This window comes from Equus asinus, chromosome 9 (genome assembly GCF_041296235.1).
Source record: "Equus asinus isolate D_3611 breed Donkey chromosome 9, EquAss-T2T_v2, whole genome shotgun sequence".
NCBI lineage: Eukaryota > Metazoa > Chordata > Mammalia > Perissodactyla > Equidae > Equus > Equus asinus.
In genome coordinates, this window is record NC_091798.1 from 37,633,921 (window position 1) to 37,641,647 (window position 7,727).

The window sequence follows — 7,727 nt, forward strand, 5'->3', positions numbered from 1 at the left end:
TGTGGAGGGTAGCAGATGAATAATAAGGGGCCAGAAAAACATATACAAAAAAACAGCAGAAGAAACTAGGTGTTTTTAGTTGAGAAGATTTAAAATGAGATATTATAGCTCTCTTCTGATGGTTCGAGGGTCATTTTGTTTTTCTTACTTTGGTAGTCACAATGAGTTTAGATATTTGGAACCTGACAAGGTGGTGGTTTTTTGGGTCAATATAAAGAAAAATGTTTTTTTGAACAACTACAGCCATTCCAACTATGGTTGAGGCACATCCGCAGGTGATTGATACCTGCAACCCTTCGAGATTTTCATAGAGAGCCTGGATGGACACCTGTGGTAGATTCTGATGCCTCACCCAGGTCCCCCTTCAGAAATGACCCTCCCACTTGCTGAGAGTACGACCCGCAGGCCCGCCTTAGCCGTCAGCACCGGCAGGAATGGCCTTGGTGAGGTGAGCTCAAGCGCACGCCCCTCTCAGGTGGTCTGCATAGGTGCATAATTGCCTGGCCCTTTGCTTCAGCTTTGAACAGCTCCAAAGGATCATTCCCAGCTCAGAACTTCTCACAAAGTCAGCTGAGGCCTCTGTTGAGACTGCCTCAACTTCTCCTTCTCTGCCCCGTCTGCTTCCTTCTCTTCCACAGGTGGTGATGCCAAGATCCCTAACAAACTTCTGCATGCTAATCTTCATCTCAGAGACTGCTTCCAGGGAACCTTGTCTGTGATGATATGTGCCCAGGATGCTAGAGGCACTGCTCTGAGTGGGATAACTGCAAGGATCCCCTGCAGCCCTTGAGTCTACAAAGTCTTTGGGCAAGCTGAAAGCTCAAGACTACCAAGTTTCAACCCGTCTCCAAAGTGTGTAATCCCTATGGGTGATCCTCAAGAGAAATCTCAGCCCTCTTCCTGATCATCAGATCTATGGCTGGCCTGGTGCCACGTGGGAGGGGCACTCGTTGAGTCATTAGACAGTTCAGTCAATCCCTTGTCCAATCTTTCAACAAACATTTATTAAGGCCCAAATATGCACCAGGCCTGGTGGGTACAATAGGGCACAAAAAAGCTCTTTCCTGCTTACATTCCAGGGAGGGACACATCTGAACATATTATTCCCCAAGTTTCAGTCTTTTGAATACTGCTTCCAAAATTTTTGCCATATATGCCCACTGCCTGATCATCGTACTTCTAATTCATATGGCTTATGAAAGGTGGATTCACAGTTTTATCTACTTTAGGCCCATTGTAAGCAAAACTGTCCACAAAATGATAAGCATTAATTACTACTGCTATCTATTTTTCTAATATACACTAAAATAAAATAAAAAAGAACACCTGCATATCATCTGTCCCATATACATATACTACACTTAGGAAGCAATTTATGCAAAGAATCATAGAGAAACGTAAAATTGCAAGTGTGATGGGTGCTTACAGAGGAGAAGTATGCTGTGTCCTCAGAATACATAATAGGGGGATTTAACTTACTCAAGGGCTTCCCTGAGGAAGTGAGCTGATAGCTGAAGGAAGGATAAGAGTTGACTAGGTAAAGAGCTGGAGCGTGGGTTGTGAAGAACATTCCAGATAGAGGCAGCAGCACGAGCTAAGGCCCTCACAATGCCACTGAGGCTCAGTGTGGAGAGCAAGGGGTGGGGGCATGGTGTGAACTGAGGCCAGCCAGCAAGGTAGACGCCAGTGATGGAAGAAGGAAGTTAGGTGGGCTCCATTCTCCAACATCTGTAGATAACCAAGTGGAAGCTATACATACGTAATCATTCTCTCTCCCTCCTTTCTCTCCCCACACAACTAAGTTATAACACTTCTCCAGACCCTCTGCCAAAGGACACAAATAATCAGTCTCAACATGCATGTTCTGGACTGGGTTCAAATCTGAGACTGGGAAATGTATTCCAGACTTGAAACTTTGGGGGTGAGGTTATATTTGCTAAATGTTTAGATCTTTCCCTGAGGCCTTTATTCATTCCATCCAGCAGGTGGAGTATAGGAAAATGCTTTTCGTTTCCAACAAATCCCCTTATACCCAAAAGGAGAGGTTTGCCAGCGTAGTCAAGGGTGAGAGAGAGAACAAGGAAGCAGTGATTGTGTATTTGAGTCTCATTCAAATGGAAAACATGAACTAATTAGCTGCTTATTGCTGTGCTTCCAGAGATTCCATAGTTGACGTTTCTGTCCAAGTTTGGGGAGCTGTGCTATTAATCAGTCCAAAAACAAATGAAGCAGCTTAAAAAGAATCACGCAACCAAAAACCACATCCTTCACAAGATAGGAAAACAGAAAGGCAACTTGGAAACTCTTCAGAGATGGTGCCAGTTTCAGGGTTTGGGGGGATTTGGCTGGCTGGCGGAGACGTCTTAATCTGGGTATGAAAATAGATAACATCACCATGTTTATGCAGATCTAACGAGGAAAACTCAACAGCCCACATTACTCTGCAGATACTGGCTTCTTAAAGTCCTACGGTCAAACAGTGACCTCTAGAAAGAATAAAGGAATCAAAGAGACAGAAAGCGAATCGAGATAGAATAGATGTTTTTGGTACTCCGGATTCTGTAAGAAATATGACTGGTGCCATAGGGGCCAGCCCCGTGGGAGAGTGGCTAAGTTCGCACACTCCGCTTCGGCGGTGTGGGGTTTCCCGGTTCACATCCTGGGCGCAGACATGGCACCACTCATCAAGCCACGCTGAGGCAGCGTCCCCCATGCCACAACTAGAAGGACCCACAACTAGAACATACAACTCTGTACTGGGGGACTTTGGGGAGAAGAAGAAGGAAAGAAAGAAAAAAAAAGATTGGCAACAGATGTTAGCTCAGGTGCCAATCCCTAAAAAAGAAAAAAAAAAAAAAAAGAAAGGAAACGTGACTGATGCCATATAATAACCACTCTGAGTTGATCTCATTCCTTTTTCTAGAAGGCATGGAGAGCTGCCTTCCCAACACAAAGAAGAGAGTTCCTGAACCCCTGCTGTGGAGGAGGGATTGTAACCAACACTGGGGAATGAAGAAAGAAAAAGGATCTACTGAAAAGTCCACAATTTCGCAGGGGAACAGGGTATAAAAATCAATTATCAGAAAGCAATGGTGGGGAGTGCTAAGAGAAATGCGTGCAGGGTGCCACAGGAGGGCAAGCAGGAGGAAAAAGTCCTCCCAGAGGAGTTAAGGAAAGCTTCCCAGAGGAGGTGACATTTGACCTGTGTCGGAAGAGATGAGCAGGTGCGGAAGTGGGAAAATGAAGCAGGACCATGGAGTCTCATGTCACTCACGGATCAGGCACTGGAGGGTCAGCTTGTAAAGGGGAGTTAGTCACATGCAGTCAAAGTCAGCCCTGAAAAAGCTGCAGAGAGATGGACGTACCATCTCTTAGTAAGTCACTGGCATGCGTTTGGGGGGCTACATCATATGAACACTGCGAATTAAGCACTGTAATTACTCAGTCAGTGACGTGCTCCCCATATGAGATGCCCAGAAAACTGGGATAACAGCAGACTCCTGCCTCCCCCTCACTCCCCTGGGAGCACATATGCAAGGAGTAGGATCCAGGCAGATCAGCCACACTATTTACTGTCCTTTCTCCTTTCTCTCTCTCTCTATCTCTCTCTGTGTCTCTCTCTCTCTCTCTTCCTCTCCTGAGTGAGTAAAGCTGATTTCTTGTAAGTTGATTACGTGTGTGTGATGTCACTTTCCTGCCAAGTATAGGGCACAAGCTTGGAGTTACCCAACTCCCCTATAAAGTGTATAACTTCCCTAAGCCTTGGTTTCAACATCTCCAATACAGGGAAAATATTAAAACCTTCTTCGTAAGATTGTCATGAGGACTAAATGAACTAATCCATGCAGATTGCATAGAACACTGCTTGGTACAGGGTAAGTGGTCAATAAATAGTAACTATTAGGGCTATTATTGTGACTCCAATCAGAGGAGACAGCCTCTGTTAGGACACAGGTGTGCAGAGGAGAATGGTGTATTTAAAAGATGGTGTGCAGCATAACTAGCAGAGGTGAGGCTGGTGAGGCAGGCTCTGGTGCGTCTGTGAAGGTTCTTTATTGCAGAACTAAGCTGAAGCTCTGCCTTTTGGCAAGAAGGAACCAGTGGAGACTTTAAGCAGGTAAGTCAAAACTCCGCATTTATATTAAACTGAGATAACTCTGGCTGTTATGTGGAAAAGAAGATGGGTAAACCAGTCGGGAGAGTTAATTTTGAGATAGGAAGAATCTGAATTGATGATAATGATGGTGATGATGATTATCTTAGTGTGGGCTCCCCCAAAACAGACCCTGAGACCACGACATGAGTGCAGGTTGGGTGGAGAGCCAAAGCAGCACAAGTGAGGAAGGGAGAGCAAGACTGGGACAGGAGAAGGGCCCAGAAAAGGTACATCACTGAGCAGCTCACTGCTGTGGACAAGTGGGGCTAGATTACACTGGGGGCCCCTGAGGGATGGTGGAGAAGACACCTTGGAATTGCCCCAACAATGTACATGGAGTACTTATCCACTGATGCCATCCTTCTCTGGTTGAGGGCTTCCATCAGGGGTGTAATCCCAGCTCTGCCTGTAGCCTGAGGAAACTCTTGTAACACCCAAGGAGGGCCTTGGGTAGAGAAAAAGAGAGAGGCAGGCCCTTGAGGTGGAAGTTGTCAGTTTGTATGGGGACTGTCCATCAGGGCTGCATGTGAGCTCAGAGGTAGCTGAAGGGATATGCAGTGGGCCATGATGATACTAGCTGCAGCAGGTAACCTTTACTGAGTGCTTACCATGGACTAGGCATGGTGCTAAGCATCTCATTTAAATGCAATATCACAGTCTATCCTTACAACCCCTAGGAGGTGATGGTACTACTAGCATCCCCATTTTATAGATGGGGAGACTGAAGACTGAGAGGTTATGCGATGTGCCCAAAGTCACCCAGCTAGTAAGTCAAGCCCGCACTTGAGCTCATGTAGTCTGACTCCGGAGCCCGTACCTTCAATCACAATTCTATACTGCCTCCAAGAGAACAGCAAAGAACTGGGAAGACGGGATGAATCTGAGAATGGTTTAGGATGGTGCTATCCAAGAGAATTTTCTGTGATGATAGAAACGATACTTGTGCTGTCCAATACGGTAGCCACCAGCCACCTGTGGCTATTGAGCACTTGGAAATGCGACTACCGCAACTGAAGAACTGAATTTTATTTAATTTTAATTTAAATAGCCATGTATAGCTAGTGGCTGCTGCATTAAACAGGGCAAGTTTAGGGGGTGGAACACTCTGCCCTTGAAGAAAGTGAGGATGACTTACAACGTTACCAACATCGTGATGTTAGGATGGACCGTGAAATATGTCACAGTTAATCAGTTACAAAGAGTGTTTAAAATTCTGAAATTAAGGAAGTTTTAACTTTGATATTTAACCGAAATTTTTTTATCAAACTAATTCAGGCATGTAGTCTAAAAACTCATATAGTACCACAAGGTTTATAACCAAAAACAGTCCCCTTTCCCATCGCACTCCTGCTTCCTCTTTTCCAGAGGCAACCACTCTCATTTCTACCAGATAAATCTTCTGATACTTAACTTCGCATTTCTAAACAATATGTTGATATTGCATTTCTTGTTTATCTTCAAGATTGAACAGTATCTATTGGTTTTATTCTATGGAAAATAAAGGATTTAGCTTTTTACCCTATCTACCAGCCAGCTATACACACAGAGTCCACTCCATCCTAGCGCCCTTCCCATCCTCCCCATATAGTCACATCACATCACTGGTTAGCTCAACATTCAATGTTTACATTAATAAAACAACGTAACTATTAGTTACATATAAACCACATGGACGATTGCATATCTTTTCTTATATAAGTGTCTGGTTTTCATTTCCTCCATTTTCAACTTACTCATCATTAATTCAGCCCCAAACTTTCTGACAAAATTCTAAAAATTCTCTCAATACAATCAACTACACTGTTGATGAGTTCAATTTTTCATTGAGATGTCCTTCCTGGAGCCCCCCAATCCATGAGGCTGCCCTCGGGGCCTCTGTAGAGCAATCACCCTGTGGGTTCCCTCCATTATTTTCCTGGGATTCACTCTGCCTCTCTCCTGCTTTAGCTCTGCTGTTCCAGAATCCCATGCAATCCTCTTTGTTGATTCACTCCCCTTTTTTAACATTTCCTCCAGTAGTGTTTTTACAAATGGTAAATGGAAAGTTATTTTTCAGAAGACCTTTGTGCCTGAAATGTCTTCATTCTAACCTACACTTGGTTGACAGTCCAGCTGGGTATGGAAGTCTCAGTTGGAGATTATTCTTTCTTAGAAACATGAAAGCATTGCTCTTTTGTCCCCTAAACTTACAATGCTGATGTGAAGAAGTGTGATGCCATTCTGACTCCTGATCAATTAAATGTTACCTCTTTTCCTCTCCAGAAGTTTTCAATATCTTCTGTGGCTCCAGTATTTGAAATGTTATAATAATGTGTCTTGGTGTGGATCTCTTTATTCACTGTGTTGGGTTTGTGATGGGCCCTTTCAATCTAGAAATGCATGACCTTTGGTCCTAGGGAATTTTCTGGTAAAATTTCTTAGACCTTTATCTCCATTTACTTAGTTGTTTTCTCTCCTATCCCCTACACACACACACACACACACACACACACACACGTACACACGCATTCTATGGTTCCTATTTCTCTGGAGAACCCTGATTAACATAATTTGTTAGGTATGAAAATAGTAACATAATTTTGTAGGGAAAAGCCTAATTTTTGGAGATGCATGCTAAAGTATTTGGGGATAAAATGTCATGACATATATAATTTACTTTACAATGGCTCAGCAAATACATATACACACACAGGTAAAGCAAATATGGCAATATGTTAACAACTAATAAATATAAGTGGTGGGTGTTTAGTGTACTCTTATTTTTACTTTTTCTGATCAAAACTTCCCAGAGGAGACAGTAATAAAATGAAAAATCAGAGCAGTAAATGGGAACTGGCAGTGCTGGGGGTTCATCTGGTCTCTCTGAAGGAAGGTAGGAACAGGAGGCTAGCTCTTGAGCTAGAGGCAGGCAAGACCTATAATTGAGATTACTGCTAACCAGGAGTTTCAAAGATCTATAGTGTCAGTGAAGGGATGGATGAAGGAAAAAAAAGTCTTGCCACTGGCCTAGGGATATGGCTGTCCTCAGCTCTGTATCATGAGAAACAACGGTTTCCCTCTAAGAATTTATAATTATGAATCTGTCCTCAAGTAAATTTGGGCTACTAATTCATACTACCTGCCTGGCCTTGGAACCCCTAGCTTTAGAAATTAATATCAACAATGGTCCATGATATTCCTCAGACACCAGGTAAAAGCAGACAAAACCTCTCTGCAGATTCAAACCCCAAATCAGGATGTATGGTTTCCCCAAGTCTAACATCCTCTTCATCACCGGCTCACAATCCAAAAATTACTCGTAAAAAGTTGAATGAGAGAGTCAGCAGACACAACAAATGGCACTGCTGAACACCCAAGAACTCCGGATGCTGGAATCATTGGATATTAACTGGATACAGATCATAATATAAGTATATTTAAAGTGATCAAACACATTTTTCAAAAGGGACTTGTAACATGAGAAGTAAAAAGACTGTCATGAGTACTAGGCAGATTTAATGCAGAAAGGAATCAAACAGAATGTCAAATGAAAATAGATATTGAAATTAAAAACCTAATGGGTGGACTACTT